The following is a 20,000-nucleotide window of genomic DNA, read 5'->3' on the forward strand; positions in this document are numbered from 1 at the left end:
CACCTGTCATATAATTCAGACATTTTGCAGTTCAGACTTTGGGTGATTCAGAGCATTTCTATTACTACACCTTTTCTGATGTGCAAGCAGTGTCTACTCTCACTTATTGACATTTATTATTAAGTGAGATTCAACACCTTTCTGCCTACTGTTAGTACATTTCACAGGGAGTCAGAGGGGCACAGCTAACATTTGTTTACAAATCGGGGTCATCACTGTAGAGCAGTCACTGTTGGGAGGTCTGGCCTGTGACCTATGCAAATATGCCAGTGTTTATCCTGCCCTGATACTGTGTGGGGTATGTAAGCTGCTACTGAAACCTTATTCCCCACTAGCATGGCTGATTCTCTTTTCACAGTCATGTTATGCAATTCAACAACACCTGCTGGTTAAGGCCCGCACAACAAGATTTGTGTTATGCCATTCCTATTTTTCCTTTACATTCACTCATGGTAATGCATGATAAATTGCTTTCAGCACTAACTTTTTGTATATCTGCTGTGGTGTAGTGGTACTTCATGCAGACTGGTGATTCCAAGGTCCCGGGTTCGAGACTGACAAGGTTTTTTATTTTGCTGCTGAGCAGTACAAGGGCCTTGTCATACAGAGTCACTAAGGCACCTTTAAGCATTTGTAAGTGGGTTTGCGCGACGCTTAGCAATGCTTAGCTAAGCGCACACAATCTCACACTCGCGCACCCCCGCTAACTACTGCTTAAAAGTGCTTACTCCCGCAAACCCCCGAGCTAATTTCTTTTAAAAAAAAGAAAATGGGAAGATAGGAAAGTCTTGAAAAAGGGGGCACAGAGAGGGACAGACAGTAGGAAAACAAGCTCGGGATGTGCAGCAAGAGTGTAGGGAAGGCCAATAGCTGCCCATTTCTTTAACAGCAACAGCTGTTAAATTTGGAGTGAGTTTTGAGACCTTCCACCCCTGAGAGAGGGGTGAGGACAACATAGTTTGTTGCACTGCCAATTAGAATTATCGGTGCACATGTCCTATGGACATGTGTGCAAAATGGGAAGCTATGTATGGGGCGTAATTTTTTTTCGGGTACAGATTGCCCTTTTTTTTTTTTTTTTTCAGGTGAGAGTGATAAGTGAGGTAGGGGAAGTAGGTATATTTGGGGAGGAAGGTTGGGGAGGTAAACAGACAAGACAAACAAGACGCATACAGGGGTGGAATGTGACACATGGGGTGGGTGAACACAATTGATGGGGAAGGTTGTTTGGAAATCGCAAGCCCATGAGCCCACAGATGGTAACAGTGGAACTGAGATCCCCACCCATGGGCAGTCACCACTGCACCTTCACAGCCCCAGGGGTGGCTGTGCTGGGGGCTGAGTAGGACGGGCAGGCTCACCCGTGAGATGCGCCACTCTCGCCTCAAGCTGGCGTAGGGGATCAGCGACTGAACGCTGGATCTCCCTACACACCAAAACCTGTACCCTTCAAAGGGTGACGGGTGGCCCTTCTCTGCCCACACTTGCACGGGGGGATGAGCCCAATCCCCTGCAGCACTTCCTCCTGAAGGTGGCACAGGACCAATGGAGGAGGGGAGTCTGGGCTGGGCACCAGACCCACTGGTGCCAGGTGCACTTGCCAACTGAGGAGGGACAGGTGGGTCCGCTGGGACCGGCTTTCCCATACGTTCTGTGATTAGGTGTGTTTCATTACAACATAAACAACAGGTTGGGAGGGTGGCCTAATGGTTAAGGTGTTTGCCTTAAAAACACAAGGTGCAGGGTTTGAATCTCACAAGGGATAATTGGCTAGGCTTAAAATGGCTTGCAAAGGCAGTTAGCTTAGTACTAATCTATGAACCTATGAACCTATTCCAGATTAGTTGTAACAGCATGCAGTAATATTCCCATTAACCCAACACACTACAGTTCCAACAGTTGAACAGCAAACATAACACATGCATATATTGAACAACAGTGGTTATTCCAACCGCATGCAGGGATGATTGGTAGCAGCAGGCCACCATGAATGTGGTGTTTGAACAGGGCATATGCATCAACATGAGTGCAAATATTTATAGAACAATTGGACATATACCCAACAAATATTTAAGATTACACATACCCATTGAGGTGTGGAATTGCATGGTTTATGCACAAACAGTAGGGTGTAGAAAAAACCTCCATTACCATCTTATAAACACTTTACTCTACACTACATTCCTAGTGACTGCAGGTGTATATTCCCTGCATGTATTATTACACTTGCCACCATGCATTAGGTTGTGTAGTGGGTTTGGCTAGTTCAATCTATACTTGACCTATATCTCACATACTAACTGTCCAGGATGCAGATGTTACTGCTACATATTTCATGGTTGCATTTATATTTCTTTATCTACATATCTGGATGTTTTCACATGACATTTTCACTTCTAATTGTACAGAACCCTGCATTTATTGAAGCACACTTACATTTCTGGGGAACATATTAGCATGCTACTTGTGTGCCAGATTTACTTATGCATGCCAGCCAGTAACTGACTGTTGAGGACTGTATATTTACTTCACAGCTACTAGCACTTCCATCACCCACTTTAGATGGGACTGCAGAACTCTGGGTTGCCAGCCCTTTCTAACACATTACTATTTGTATAATGCAAGGGTACAACAACAGTTCATACTAAGTGAAACAGACACAGTCTGGGTTTTAGACCTTTATTAATGACATTACACACTTTTCCACAGGCTCACTCCTTTATTTGTTTTAACGGTATATATGGCAGACATGTACACGACATATTATACCTTTATTAATAGGTTATCACACTCTTTTTTCAGGCTCACTCACATATTCTTTTATATGACAGTGCCTGCAGAGATATTATTCCAGACATTTGTTACCTTTCTTAATGGGTTACTACACTCTTTTTCTGACTCTCTAACGTTTTTATCTGACAGTATACGCAGAGGACTTATTCAGTCCATTTTATGGCTTTATTATTGGACTACAACACTTTCTTTCATGCTCTCTCCCATATTTTATATAACAATACATGCAGAATAATCACTAACCTGCCTGGTGGCGCAGCCTTAGCAGCCTATCAGCATAGGCTTGCTGATTCATAACATGGTCACCTGCAGCTGTAAAGTAAATGAAGGGATATTGAGACATTCCTATCCATTATACATACTCCATTTTAAATTCTTACATACTGCATTCCATGGCTACATACTCAGTACTGGGGCATCCCGCATCCCACGGGCCTCCTGTATCCACTGGTTCAGGTGGTTCTCCTTTCATCTCTTCAGGTCCGCATGGTGGTGATGGACCTGCTTACCAGTCTGGGGAACGCCTGTGGCACTGGTGAGGTCACGAGCTAACCGGTTCCAAGCCTCTGCCTTGTACTCCGTCCCTTGGAACTGGCCCTGCAGGAGTCTTGCGGTTGATGGTGGTCTAGGAGCCAAACCATGTATTTGGACTCCTCGGTGCCCCATCTCTGCGCTTGGAAGCGCACTCCCTCTCGAACACTAGACATTCTGACTGCAGATGTGAGCTACAATCAGTTATGGCATGTATTTCCGCCTGTGGGGCTTAAATATGCCACATTTCCCGCACTTTTTTGTGATTGGCCATTTTGTAAAATTCTCGGCTGACTGCATACCTGCTTAGTAATGGTTAAACTACCATTCCTAAGTTTATGAATGTTAATAGTGGCTGCTTCCCCTCTGTTGTCATGGCTTAGTGGTTCTGTACTTTGATTATGATGCACAGGGTCCTGGATTCAAACCTTGTCATTCTTTTGTTTTAATACTGTCTAGACAGGCTGTTGACATTATTCTTTTTATAACCTTGCAGGGGCGTGGACTTTTAGACTGCTCGGCTGTCGGACATGCCCCCTGCTTACCTGCTCAGTCTGTGTAGGAGTTACGGATGAGTCAGCATGCCCTCATGAATATTCATGGCATGCTGATGACATACCGTTCAACTGCAGCCTCCAAGTAAGACATATTAAGTCTTACACAGAGGTTTCATAAATCCGGCCCATTATATACTTACATTGCTCACACATTGTTAAATTTGATTAAGTAGGTGGTCAGTAAATATGAGATAATTTACTACATTGTCTTGAGATGCCCATTTCATCCAAGCTGGCTATAAAGACTGCTGGAAAGTAAAAGTCCATGGCCGTAGGTCCTTACTAATGTGGGCTAAAATAGGAAATAGTGCCTAGTTGATCTGAAGTTGATTTACATGAGCTCTGTCTGTCCAAAACAACAATCTGAGTCTAAAGGCAAAGATTAATTTAAATTATATAAAAGAAACTGACATTGAATTTTATTTTAGCACAGAGGAATGGTACTGGATACCTGTAAACTTTGTTTATTTTATCCTTGATTTTTTGTCATTAAATCATTTAAATTGTCTCACGTTAGTGTCAGTAGTTTTGTTTGGATTCTACAGGCAAAGAGCCACGTGCCTCTTAGCACAAACCAGAACCTAGTTGTTTAACTGCTGGGGGAAGCATTTAGGTTCATACTTATAGTATTTTTGATATTTTATAAGCTATTTATTTGTCTTCCCTAGCAACTATAACAGCTATTGCCTTCTGCAAGTCATCAGTACCACCATGTATCAATATGTAAATACTGTTCTCCTTTAATAAGAAACCCCATGTGACATTAGCTCAGAAACTCTTTAGCTGAAGACCATTAACTGATATGTTCTTAACTGACAGTTCATATCATCTTTACCCATATGTTTTATTCTCTATATTACTCAGTCTTGAATTACTGTAATTTACTTTTTTAACTATTCAGAATTTTATAGATATACTCTCCATATTCCAAAATACTTCAAAGTAATACATTTGTAGAAGCCAATCAGGGGCAGAAGCACTGGGACATGTGTGCTATTTTTGGCTAGACATTATGGATTACATATAAAGACAGAAAGGATCCAGACGAGGCTGCAAATTCCAGTATCACAACTTGTTTAATGCAGAGAAAAATCACATAAAATCACATAAGCACTTTTGTAGGCAAATATCCCACTTCACCAGATGTAATTTGTTAATTAACTAGTTCACTATATATACAACATCCTATTAATAACATGTTATTAAAAAGTCACATGTTCTAAACATTCTTAAAGTTGCATATACACAATCAAAAAAATGCATACTTGTGCAAAGAAATATTAACACATATATATATGTTATGCATTTTATAATCTAAGATCATGTTTATACATATTTCACTCACTCTATCCCTCACAATTTATGCATCCTGATGAGCATAAGTTATATAAATTTTATTCATCAGCTAATTGTAATAGTAAGCATGTGGTGTATCTTGCTCATTGTTTAGAATGTTTCAAATTTTATGCTGGCAAAACTGATAGATTGTAAAAAGATCTGATTAGAGAGCATGTCTACCACATACAGAAGAAGGCTAGAGTCAGTGCACTCTCTAAACATGTTTGTGATACAGACGATGGACATACATTTATGTTTTTAGTTATAGGGATGGTATCTGACAATATTAGGGGAGGTGATGTGTGTAACACCACTGAAGCTTTAGAAGCCAAATGGATAATGAGACTTAATGCTGACAGTGGGCATGGTCTGAATGACTTATGTCCCTTTAAAGCCAGTTTTGAAAAAGAGACTCCTTTTCAGACAATTTTTGAGTAAAATGTATGAGTAAAAATTAAAAAAAAAATGTATAAACATGATCTTAGATTATAAAATGCATAAGATATATATATTTTTTATATATTTTTTTTGCACAATTATGCATTTTTGTGATTGTGTCTATGCAACTTTAAGAATTTTTAGAACATGCGACTTTTTAATGACATGTGATTAATAGGATGTTATATATATAGTGAACTAGTTAGTTAACAAATTACATCTGATAAAGTGGAATATTTGCCTACAAAAGCGCTTATGTGATTTTAAATGATTTTCTCAGCATTAAACAAGTTGTGATACTGGAATTTATAGCCTCATCTTGATCCTTTCTGGCTTTATATGTTCTTGGACTTTGTTTGTTCTTTGGATCTGGAAGTCTGCAATTGGTGGTGATTATTTTATTACTACTAATAATTATGGATTACATGTTAAATTGTATTCCAAACATTATCCATCTCAGTGATTTATATAAATTTATAAAATGTTGGAAGTGCAGTATGGAAAGTAGGACTGCAAAATTACCACACCACCATTTATGGCACTCAGGTGGCCATGAAAAGAAATTTGCATACAGTATTTAAAGCTATAGAGAGGAAATTATTTATGGCCATAACAAGGGAATGTTATCTTGGCATAAAGCATGCAACTGAGAGCTACCAAATGGTATGTGAGAATGTAGGGCATTGCCAGATCATGGACAGTTAATTCTGAGAGAATTGTTGCTGGACAATACCTCTGATGAGGGGATTTATGGTCGCTGTCTTACCGCCTGATTAGTCTTTAAATATTATCTGTTGGACCTGCTGTTGGGTAATGAGGCTATCTGACTGTGCCACTGTTTTCTGACTCTTCTGCATGATAATGTTAGTCTTAAAGAAATTATCTTCAGGGAGTGCTGATACCTGTTCTTGTTATCAACATCTTCTCATGATTGCTAGATGTTATTCACTTCTGGCAGTGGTCATAAGACTTAAGGATGACTACAGCCCTACTATACCACTTTCAGAATATGTTGCTAAATATGTCTCTAAGCCATTTTACCTGCAAAACTCCAACATTAACATTTATGTCCATGGTCTAAATTGCCCTGTCTTTTTTATTTATAGAAAGAACAAGATCATTTTTTGATTGAGTCTAATTCTTCTTCTCTGAGTAGAAAATATATTATCCATTCAGCCTGCTGAAGCGTAAATATTTGTTTTGCTCAACTAGGCTAAAGTAAGTAAGTGGGATGACATTTTAATTCACAAGAAGTCCAGATGGTTTTCTGTCAAAGCAGCACGAAATGAGATATCGGTTTAATCTGTTTTCAACAGATGATACTTTCCTGAAATAACTTTTTAAAGCCAAAATTAGTCAGACTGTTTTTATTAAGCTAGAAAAGTAAGCAAATCCATCAAACCTGGCAGCAGAAGGTGATGTTTTTTCAATATTTATTCTTTCTTTTGAATAAATACCAGTTAGTGTTCAGAAATGGCCTCATTTAGCCTACATTATAAAATAGCTTATAGTTAAAGTAACTGGATGTAAAAAAAAAAAAAAAACTGTAGGAAACCATGCTCACTTTAACCATTCAGCAAGACCTATCTAATTAAAATATTTCCTCTAAATGAACTAAAATGAAATTATCTTAACATTAAATTACCAGCATATAACTGCTAAGAATATCTCCTTTATGTCTGGCGTAATTTATTGCAGAATGAACTGTGGAAGCACTATAAAAATAAAAACACTTATGGGGTATATAAAGCAAGCGGTAAATCAATCATCACAAATGAAAATGTCATTTTACTTGTTTGTATTTGAGATTCTAGTGCTCTGTAGATCAGATTAAAGTGCTCTTCTGAACATATGTTTAGGTATACCATACTTAGAAGAAGAACAGTAGCAGTTTGTTCTTTGGATGTTATCTTTTCCATGACAGGTATTCCTTTATTATCACTGAGCAGATTTCTTTCTTTCTTTCTTTCTTTCTTATAGGTTCACAGATTTGTAGGTAAGCAATAGGGTAGCTGCTCTTGTGGGTTATTTTAAGCCTAACCAATTTCCCCTTTTGTTACTTGAATTAAACTATCCCATTTAGTGTTAGATTGGCCTTACCAATCCTATTGTCAGTAATTATATTAACCTCCTAGTGAGAATAACTGGGATCATATCATAGGTAATTTGAGGGGGACCAATGCTTGGAATAAAACGTTTAGAAACTGTCTCTGTCCATTTGTAATACAGGAGGTATTCTGGGAGTAAATTTTCTTTTGCCCATCCAGATGCAAGTTGTACTTGAATATGGACAGGAATGACATTTTTTTTACGGGGATGGGGTATTGCAGAAGAGATTTAGATCCCTAGACCAAGTATTTCTGATGACATTTGACTTACTTATCTGCAGTAAATTCATCAATATTGGGTCAGAGGATACCTTATACACCAGACACAGGTCACTTCTTAACAGTTCACAGGATTCTAAGTGTAGTGAGAGGGCTTTGAGTTGGCCCATGTATGACATATTGTTTGGGTCTTGTATCATTTCAGTAAGGTACTTATGTGGACATTTTAGTTGTTGCATGTGTCTGGAAAGATAAATGCCAAAGGGGCCATTAAACTCTATCATTGGCCTAATCTGAGCTGAGTAAAGAGAGGGTGAAATGACATCCCTAAATCTAGACACAATCCCTTTGTTTATATGTGTCACCATGCAGAAGGATTTTCTTTTTTTCTTTCTTTCTTTTTCATTCATTTACTGGATTGGTGGGGTGGTTCAAAGACTTTTTTTTTACATGAGAAAATGCAGCTGTGGCAATTATTCCAAATATAATAACAGATTAGCATATGCCAGGAAGAAAACACATTTACAATAAATGTATACTTCCAATGTTTCATGAATTTTACATTCTGTGATGTCTGTTTACTGAGGTTTTAAATTAAAATCTGCATTGCTGTTCAAAGCTGCACAATGATTTGATTGCATTACTACTACCTGTGGTGTTCTTAGTGATTGAAAGGATATTTATAGATTGTCTAAAGGCTTGATATTTGTCATTCAGTGAGGATGGGTTTGACATTTGAAGAGACATGCTATGATGGGGACTGTTTGCTTAACTAAAGTCAGTATTACAAATGGATTAGTATTCTTCCTTTATGTATAATTTTTGTTTCACCCTAAATGTGGTATATTTATTTTCATTTCATGTTTTACATGATAGTGAATTACATGCAGCATGGGTTATTAAAAATGTCCATTCTCCAATTTTAGGAGACAATAAATTAAGATCCAGGAAGTAAGAAAACGTTCACTTGAGATGCATGTGGAATAAGTAACAGACATATCACAAAGCTTAGCTCTAAGCGCAAGACAGTGACTGGAGTTTAATAACCTGTGTTAGGGAATTTATAATTAGGAAGACACCACATGCTCAGGAAACTAGTGGAATTAGTTACTATAAATCAGTGATGTGATACAGCATGATATAGTGATTACAAGACAAATATTTGTTTGAAGCTCTGCAGATATTTTTGTGCCAATATGGACAGCAGGATACGCAATCAATGCATTATAATGCAAGTAATACAGATGACAAGTTATTCTATGTATGTGCAGTTCATGGACTGAATGAGAATGTTAATTTAAAAATTGTTTAAAAATCTCATTATAATTTTAGGGTGTTGTGATGTGTTTTGTGTTTTTTAACAAACTGATTTCATGCTTCCACTAGTTTGTCATTAGTTCTTTGATTTCACTGCATTATTTCTCAATATTTAAAGTGTGATTATCCTTTCATTTTTAATTCAAAGAAGTCACTTAATTGAGATCAAATATTTTACTATTGTATGTTGCTCTATTTGTTTTGGTTATAACATGTCTTTATTTATTTTTGTCAGCACATTTTTCTGCTGTATCAAAGGAACTGCAGACATATGTATAAGAAAACTATCCCCTGGATTCAATAAGACATTTTTTCCATGCAGGAATAGTGCAGAAGCTCCTGCATGGAATATGGCCGAAGAGCGATCCAGTAAACAAGGCTTGGGGATGTGCATGAGCCTGCCAACACTATTCTGGCACGGACACCACTGAACAATACTAATTACCTCATTTACTGGTGGAAACCGTGAAAATGAGGTGAATTAGTGATTCAGTAAGCAGGCAGGTATCCGTGCCAGAACAGTGTGAGGTGCAGAAATGTATTCAGTTAGTAACCGGATACATTTCTGCAACAATCAAAATGGAGGCATGACAGCTCAAAATAAAGCAGGTATTATAACCATTAGGCATGTCAATGGCCAGAAATATAGTCACTGGCATGAAAAAGTGTTGCAAAATTATAAAAATCAAAATGTTTCTTTTTTTGGTGTAAGCACATGGTAACTCCATGGCTCCAATTTGAGCTAAGCTAAGCACAGCTAAGCAAGGGTGTGTGTCTGAGGCTGATTTTACTTATTTCATGAACTGAAGAGTGTGTTCGCATCCAGAGGAGGGCCATTTCTGCTTCAAAGTGTTTACTTTAGCTAAATGGGTTTGAGTGGTGTGCACCAGGTCTAAAACAAAACAGACAAAAAAAAAACAACCCAGAAATAGCAGAACTGTTTACATTTGTGCATTGGGTTTGCATGGCATGCCTCAGGGCTTAAAAGAGATGGAAATGGGAAGGGGAAAAAAAGAGAAATAGCAGAATAAAAGCAAGCAAGTACAAATAATATAGCAGGCAGTTGGAATGTATCATACTCAGCCAATCATACAGGCAGCATCTGCAGCACAACAGTTTAAACTGTGCAAACACCTTTCAGTCTGTTTTTTTTCTACAAACTCTGCACCATTTGTGTACACACTAGGGGGATTTTAACCAATAAAATGTTAGGGGCTACTGTTTCTTTGATACATCAGTATGTGCTAGAGGTTGAGGGCAGTGAGGAGGATAATTCTGGCAACCACCCCAGACAAAGTAGGAGGAGAAGAATGTTCAGACCCATGGTAACCTACCAGGGGCTACATGATTTGGAGATAGTAGAGCGCTGCAGGGTGGACAGGGACATACTTCAGCAACTCATCAAGCTGTGCTGGCCTCACCTCAGACCCAGAGCCAACAGACAGGAACCAATCACAGTGGATACCAAGGTATGTGTAGCCTTAATAATACTAGCTACAGGTACTTTCCAAAGACCTACTGGGGACATCATGGGGGTCTCACAGGCATCTGCATCCAGGGTACTCCACTAGTTACTGAATGCCATTCCATGACATGACAGTGAGCACATTTACTTCCCTAGGGCCCGTGAGGAGAGTACCAGCAATATGCATCTCTTCCACCCTGTAGCAGACTACTCAGAGGTACTGTATGCCACAGACTGTATGCACAACCACATCAAAGCACCACCTGGTGAACAGGGTAGGCTCTACTTAAACCACCAGGGCTTTCACTACATCAACTGCCAGGTCTTGAGCAATGCCCAGGGCATTATCATTAATGTGTGTGGTGGCAGCCCTGAAAGCTGTCATGACTCCCACATCTAGAATTCCTCAGAGCTGTACCAGGGATTTGTCAGGGGGACACCATGTATGGCCATCTGGTGGAGGATGCTGGCTATGCACTGGAGCTATGAATGATGACTCCCATCAGAAATGCACACACACACACACTCAAGAATGCCATAATGAGGCACACTCACAAACCAGGATCATTATAGAGTGTGTGTTTGGGATGCTCAAGTCACTGTTCCCCTGTCTTGACATATCTGGTGGACCTCTGCAGTACTCTCCAGCCATATGTGCCATGCTACACAATATGATCCTGCAGACACAGCTGCAGCAGGAACAGCACAGGGAAGGGCCACACAGCCCCCTACCATTGCGAAGGACCCATAAGCACAGAAGGACTCGGAGGAGGAACCCCCTGAGCCAGCTCCTGTAGGCAGACAGAGGCCTGCCCAGTATGGTCTGGCCTTGGCAAAGATGCAATGCACAGCACACACACTGGCACTGTAGAGACCTCACTCTGACTTGCATACACAGTAAAATGGATGCCAAACACATCACACTATCTGTACCTTATCATGTAGAGGCAGTCTACTGTGTACATATGACATAGGTAGCCCTTAAGCACCATCCTCACAACTGCCACAGGCACAAGGTAAGTAAGTCTTCTTACCAATAAATGACTGGATTAATATGTTCTGGTAGCATATCTATGATATTGCTGCATGCATGCAAGGGAATGGGGGTGGCCTACTGGGATAGCAGCAGACAACTGACAGCTATGTGGGACAGCAGGAAATGTTTCCCCAATACTGGCCTCCCCACACAATGCAGTAGTACGCAAGATGACAAATCCTACTGCAGTATATGTAGGGGGGCAACTAACTGGGGGGTCATAGGTCACACCCATGGATGTCAGTGTGGGGGTCCCATACTCAGCCCTCAGCCTCACCCAGCAAGTCAGCTGTAAAAAAAACATAAAGAAATGCCTGGCAAAGGCCCACAAATAGTGACAATGATGTAATACCCCCCTACAAACTTACACAGTGATAGCACAGCAGGTCTTGCAGTTGCAGTAAGGATCTGAAGGGTAAGAAGACTGAAACTCAAATGTATGCCATTACAATCTGACCTGTGGTCTTTAGTGATATGCCTCTAGTCTCCAAGACAGGGCACAATACTATGCTAAATGGAACCAAAATGTAAAGCAAATATCAACACAGTCTGTGCAAATGTGTACAGTTGACAGGTGTGGCCCCACACACCCATATTTACATAGGAATGCAGTAACATGTATGTTTGCAGGGAAATAGCAGCAAAGCACACATTGCCAGGGCTGTCCCAATCAGCATGATAACTTGTTGCATGTTCACAATATGCAGGGGTCAATGAGCTATGTATGTGTGTGGTTAATACTGTCAGGATGTGGCCAGCACTTACTCCCGGCTGTTGTGTTGAAGTGGCCTAGGTATAGTGCTGTCTTTGACAGAGCCATGTTCGCCAAGTATTCTGCATGTCAGCTACACCTATGGTAGGAGTTGTATACACTGTCCTAATGTCAATATCTATTAATGCAGGAAAGCTGTACAGGTCATGGACAGGGGACCACATATATGGACAGTACACAGCTTGGAGTAACCTACACAGTGCTTACCATGCCTCTTAACTCTACAGACTATTCCAGAATGTTCAGAGTTTTGCATTATAACTGTGGTCTGTATAACATGAAATAGTGGTTGCCTGGCAATTGACTGGCAAATCACGCAAGACTAAGGTCAATAAATAATGACAGATTGTAGTGTCAGACTTCATACCCTATAGAAACATTCATGCTAATGCAAAACATGTTATTGAATCACCTTTCCAGGTTTGTAAGGCCAAAGCTTAAAAATGGCCCCTATATTTAGGCCTCTGATCACCAATCACTTATGGCTTTGTCCAGATGTCTCGCTGTCAGAAGTTGAGAGGTATGGTGCCTAGTAAGTCAGCAAGTACCTGAAGGTTAGTGTACTGTCAGTGTATAAAAGGCTGCCACCTTTCTGTGTCAGCACTGACAACATGTCACTGGTCAACAGCCATATCCCTGGAATGACACAGGTTGTCACAGAAGGAGCACAAGTATGCCTTGTATATAGGTTCATAGGTTCATAGGTGTGTTCTAGGCTAATGGCCCTGGAGCCTTTACAAGCCTAGCTCATAAGATTACACTGGCATTGTGCCACTCGACCTTAGTTCCCAGTGCCTCTGTCAAGTAGAGCCACTGGAGTGATTCCCGGGGTGTATTTTCTATTTCCCATCCACACATCAAGATTTCTTTTGAAGAGGCCAATGAGTTGCTCTGTTTATCATGTATGGGAAGTCTATTCCATAGCATGGTCAGTCTCTGGGTTATGAACCTGCCCCTCCAGCATGTTCTGTTGATTGTGGTAATGGGGGTGAGGTCACTAGAGTATGTGGTGTGGAGGAATTGGGATTTCTTTAGATGTAGCATTTCTAACAGAGCTGGGTCAGACATGTCATACTCTGGAACAGACTATCTGCTCAGCAAGGGCACAGGAAAATAATTTTCTTGGGTGGTGAAAGCCAGGGTACATTTTTGGCTAGGCTTATATAGGTCCTAGGGCCAATAGCCTAGTACCTACCTATGAACCTATGAACCTATGGCTTTGTAAGTCAAGCAGAGATCGCCTCTAAAGTGATACAAGACAGAGAATTGTTGGCGTGTATTGAGTCTGTCCATATAGAACAAGTTTTTAAGGTCTAGAATCCTCTTTGTGAGGGACTTTTGCTGCCTCTCCAGTTGATGTAGGTGTCTAGTGAGGTACATGCCAAATGGGGCATTGAACTCGATGATTGGCCTAATGTGGGAAGAGTAGAGGGAGACAATGACCTCTTTCCTCGTGGATGCAAAACCCTTAGTAATTAGATGTGCCACATATAAGGACTTTCTGACCACAGTGGCAAAGTGGTGGATGAAAGAGAGGTTGCTCTCAACCTGTGTTCCCAGATCTCTTATGTTGCCTTCTGTGTTCAGTGGACTACCATCGATGTGGTAATTCATGGGAACTGGGTTTTTCCCAAAGGGGATGATGACACATTTTTTGGCATTGAGCTTAAGGCCATGGTTCTGACACCAATTGTTGGTCTCAGTGAGGCCTTTCTGTAGGATGTCAACATCACTTGGGGAGTTAATAATATCTCCCAACTTGCAGTCATCTGCAAACTTTGTCAGCCAGAGTCCATTCTTGTTGGCCTGGACTTCAGAGACATAGATACCAAATATTAGAGGACCCAGGACTGAACCCTGTGGGACTCCAGTTGTTACTGGTTGGCAGTCTGACTTGGAATCCACTACTTTCACACGGTGGGTTTTATCTGTGAGCCAGTTTGCAACCCACCTAGTGATATAGGGGTTGATGCCTAGCTTACTGAGTTTTTCTATTATTCCTGAGTGGGGAATGGTATAAAAGGCCTTGGCCAGATCAAGGTAGGCTGTTTGAACCACCTTGCCTTCATCCACAGCTCTGGTGACTGACTCAAAGAAGTTGACTAAGTTGAGCAGGCATGATCTACACTTCACATAACCAAACTGTGTGGGATCCAGAGTTTGGAGATTCCCTATATCCTTGTTTATTAGGTCCATGATGATGCATTCCATAGCTTTGCATATCAGACTCATTAGGCTAATGGGGCGATAGTTCACAGGGTCTGTAGTTGCTCCTCCTTTGAGGAGATGGATAACAGTAGCAGTGCGCCATTCAGTAGGGACAAATCCTGAGGTGAGGCTGTGATTGAACAGGGCACACTGGTGAGGTGCCAGTTCACTCTATAGTTTATGTAGAACACAGCCAGGGATATTGTCAGGTCCCATAGAAGGTGTTTTCTTGGCCTTGGACTGTGTTGTTTTAAACTGTGCAACCATAATACTGGGTGCCTGGCAATCTACTGTTAATGTGATAGGTCCTTTGGGAGGGGTGAGAGGGGTAAAGTTGGCACTGAATCTGTTGGCCAGTATATTGGCAATATCTGTTGGCTCGGTATAGGAGGTACCATTGTGGAGTAGCTCAGAGCAAATCTGGGTATTGCCATGGAAATTCTTAACATAACTATAGAAGGCCTTGTGGTTGTCTTTACTATCTGCTCCAATTTTGTTTTCATAGCTAGCTTTAGATGATTTGATGAAGGATCTCACCTTTTTGTTGAGGCTGATAAAGGAGTTTTTCCAGTCTTGGGACTTCACCTTTTTCTGCATCAGTTTCCTCCTTCTGTTGTAGAGTTTTTTTATGGCAGGGGACTACCAGATTGGCTTTCTATTTTTGGAGAGCTGCTTGGTTCTATTGGGTATGGCAAGATCCATGCATTTGTGTACGTGTTCGTACATTGCATTGGTGTATGATTCAGCAGTCATGCAACTATTCTCCATTTCCATGGGTGCCGTGAAGTTAGCCACCTCTGTTTTTAGGAGCCCAAAGTTAGCTTTGGAGAAGTTTTTCATGGTGGGTACCTTTGTGGGGTTGGTGGGAGGGATGCGGATTTCAAGGTGATTAGTTTGTGGTCGGATCTAATCATGGAAAAGTTGACTATTGGTGTGGAGCAACAGTCGCCCATGTTAGTAATGAACAGGTCAAGGACATTACTACCTCTAGTGGGGTAAGAACAAGCTGGTCCAGGGCATTGGAATTAATGAATTCCAGGAAATGTTGGGCAAGTGTATTGGTACATGAGTAGTTTTCTCAGTTAATGGAGGGGTAGTTGAAGTCGCCCAGCATGAGAGTGTTAGGCTGGACCCTAATATTCTCTAGGGTGCTTAGGAACGTGAAGTGTGAGCCTTGGGACATGGTTGGGGACCTATAGCAGGCTACAACCTGAATCACTGTCTTATCCAATGTTAGCTGCACCTGAAGTATCTCTGATGTGTTATGTTGGGCTACCAGTCTGGAGGTGCATGCATCCTTTATGAATATGGAAACACTACCACCTTTGGCGCTTCGGTCCAAGTTCTGTGGCCGAAAGGTGTGGAATGAGTTATAGCCTAGTAGTCTAGGGTTGCTTTCTGCTGCCTTGAACCAGGTCTCTGTTACAGCACAAATGTCAATGTTCTCCATTTTAAGGAGTGCTTTGAGTAAATGCATTTTGAAATTTAGACTTCTAGCATTGAGCAGCATGACCCTCAGATTGCATTTGTTTGTAGCTATTATGGTGGTAATTTGGTCATTTGAATACCGCCTAAAGAAGGAACTATAGGGGTGGCAAGAGCCTTGGCAAGTATCCGGAAGCACAGGGATGTCAGATGTAGGCCATCTCTGACAAAGCATTGATGTCTGTCAATCATGTCATCCCAGTCAGAGAGATAATGGAGCCCCCTTAGAATGATACCAGAAACTTAATCAATTGTTGAAATCAATAATTTTCTTCTTGTATTGTGGTATCATTCTGTATGATGGTAGAATGCTGCTCAGGGCTAGGATCATACCTGCCTGTGCTACATAATCTGAGAGCTCCTCCATGTCTCTTTTCATGTAGTCCGGGGAGGTACATCTCAGGTCAATCACACCCACATGTACAATGACAGAGTCATATTTGTACCTGTTGTTGAGGGACCTTGGTGCATGCGTTATATGGTGGATCCTGGCCCCTGACAGGCAGCTGACTGTTACTTTCTCCTTATTCATCCTAGTGAGTGGGACATCAGTGTGCCTCACTATCGAGTCAACTATGACTAGCATGTTGGGCATGCTGTTTTGCCTTATTGGGCATGCTGTTTTGCCTTAGGGGTTTTGGTTGAGTGGCACACTGTTTAAGAGAGTTATGTGTCTCATAATTAGTGTTGTGTTGTGGTGGTCAATTGCATTTCTGTTTTGGAGGTCTCTGCTGTTTGGATAGATTTTTATTGAAAGCCTCCACGAAGGTGGGCGCATGGTTTGTGTTTTTATGTGAAGGCAGTGCTGGTGTGTGTTCTGGAGGGCTATGTGTTCCATGTGGTGTAGTGCAAGTGTTGACCTTCTCTCCTTGACCAGCTATTCTGGTCTAGGCTGGAGAGTGTGTGGCTTCCAAGTTGGATATATAAGTGCATCTCTCGCAAGTCTGAGTGTTGGGAGGAAAGAGCTAGCAGATCTAAAGGAAAAGTTGAAGAACAGACTTTGGCACCACTCAGAAGCTTACAAACAGTCCTGGATACAGCAAATCTGTATCTGGACTGGACTAGTTACAGGAAAGGCAGGAAACAAGTGCAAACACAGGCTTTTAAACACAAAACTGAAAGAGATGGAAAAACTGCCCAAACAGACAATAAACTACAATTTCTGGATCAGAAACCACTCTTGTGGTAGATAGGTTACCTAGTGCTTACCACTCACACTGAAAAGCCAGAAGGTTTTCCTCCAACACAGGAAGGCTTGGGAGGGCTCAGAAGCTTACAAACAGTCCTAGAGACAGCAAATCTGTTTCTGGACTAGACTAGTTATAGGAAAGCCTGGAAACAAGTGCAAACATGGGCTTTTAAAACAGAAAGTTGAAATAGATGGAAAAACTGCCCAAATGGCCAATAAACTACAATTTCTGGGCCAGAAACCATTCTTGTGGTAAATAGGCTACCTAGTTCTTACCACACCCACTAATAAGCTAGAAGGCTTCCCTCCAACACTGGAAGGCTTGGGGGGCTCAGAAGCTTACAAACAGTCCTGGATACAGCAAATCTGTATTTGAACTATCTGTTGTGCTTTTCCTAAGATTGAATTTGCCTGCCAACTATTTGCAAAGCAAGAAAGGGTCATGACAAAATAGCAATGGCAGACAGCAGGCAAGCAATTACCAAACCGATCTCCAAACTGTCTATGTTTGGCAGAACAGTATTAACACTCTGTCCTCATGTGTGGGCCTTTGTCTGAATTTTAAATTTGGGCCTGTGCAGATGTCAGTCTAGTGCGTTATGTTATGACAGCTAGGCCCACATGTAGCGTCATAATAACATAATAACATATAGCAACACAAAGCATCTAAAGACCACAGCAAATGGAGTGGTGCAATGATGGACAACTTGCAAAATAGGTACAGTCAGTGGTGTGAAGTCTACAACCCTGTGTGTGATGTAATGGCATGTACCCCACCCACATCAGAATTATAAATACATAACAGCAGCCATTGTGGCCAACGCCTGTGACTGGACTACAGAAGGACAAAGAGACACACATAAGGAGAAGGGTAACCACTGGGCAGACAAATGGAGAATGTTCACACCAGAATAGATTGTGCAGTAACATAGGTACCATGTAGTGTAAGGAGTCAATAAACATCACCTGCAAATACACAATACACATCCATGTAAGTGGAGGTCCGCAACAAAACAAAACCCAAACAATGGGCACCTCAGAGGCAAAAATCACATGAGAACCCTACAAACCTATACACCACAAACCATGTAGACTCCATACACCAAGGTCTTGCAAACACTAAGACCATACCCCAAACCCCAAGCACCTACCCTACACAGATAGGCTAACCGCACTGACCCTCTACCCCATTCCATACAGACTCTGCTGAGGTGACCCCTGTCTGGCATACAAAGCAATTCAGACCCTGCCTTTATGAGACTGTTGCACATCTGGAACTTAAGGCCCACTCCATTGTGATATCAGTATGGCTTTTTGGTGTGACAGATATGTGCACCACACACTACTGCATCTGAAGAATTCACTAGCTGTCAACAGCATGTGAAGTGCCTTAATACTCCTAGTGATGTGTTCACTGTATAACTGCATGGGAAACACAAAATACAGTCCTGTGATACCACCTGTGTCCCTGCTGGATAGGGGTTCTGTGTGCTGGCATGTTGCAACATGGGCAATACTCTCATCTGCATGGGTTATAAGAGCTTCAGGACCAATACCCTACTAACATCATAGCAAGCTATCAATCTATACACAACTGTCAGTGGTTCACCACATTACTCTGTACTGCTCTGCCAGTGACATACCTGGAAGTCACAGTGCTATGTGGAATACACTACAAATATAATGGACATTTCTGCACATTAGAATGCACTCTGTACCCACACCCATACCTCTCAACCTCTGACAGCAAGACATCTGTACAAGGGCATACATAAAAATGAGACAAAGGCACAATGATAGGCACGTGTTTTAAATATTGCCGTTACATACTGAGAAAGTTGGTAGGATAAGGGGTTTTGCATTAGCAGGAATTGTCTGAAGTTTATGAAGTCTGAAACACTAATGTCTGTCATTATTTTGTAATGTCATTTTTCAATTATATGCAACTAACTTGCCATAAAAACACAAGTTTATGTAGACTGGAAGAAACTTCTAGACAAATGCCTGGACATTCTGCCAAAATATGTACAGTTGAGAGGTTTGGCCACACCAGGATATTACTTTTCAGGTAAGAAGAATATCACAGAAGCAGGAGATCCCCAGACAGTATATCACAAAGTTACTGGACTGTTTACACAGCTTCATCGGTCAACCAACTGTAGCCACACCTCTCAGCTGGCCTTTTTAGACAGGAATGTATATAGTTGGGCTCATAATATTGGTCTGTACATCATACATCTTGTATCCCTCTGATAAAGTACTATACTAATCTGAGGATGTCTGTCACTAGGTAATGACAGAATACATTGAAGTGTCAGACATCAGATATGTCAGAAAATGTCTGCTAGAACAAACCCAGTACCTCTAGCAAAGTCCTGCTTACTTTTGAGAGGTATGGCTGTAACACACAAAACCCTGGAATGGAGTACACCTATCTCTGGAATGGAGTCCCACTCTCACTATAGAAGGTCACACTGGACATGCTCCTACACTTAGAGAATCACAGGCCAAGTTGGAACAAACAATAATTGTATTGTGCATATA

This window comes from Protopterus annectens, chromosome 6.part0, assembly GCF_019279795.1.
Source record: "Protopterus annectens isolate FY-2018-M chromosome 6.part0, PAN1.0, whole genome shotgun sequence".
Taxonomy (NCBI): Eukaryota; Metazoa; Chordata; order Ceratodontiformes; family Protopteridae; genus Protopterus; species Protopterus annectens.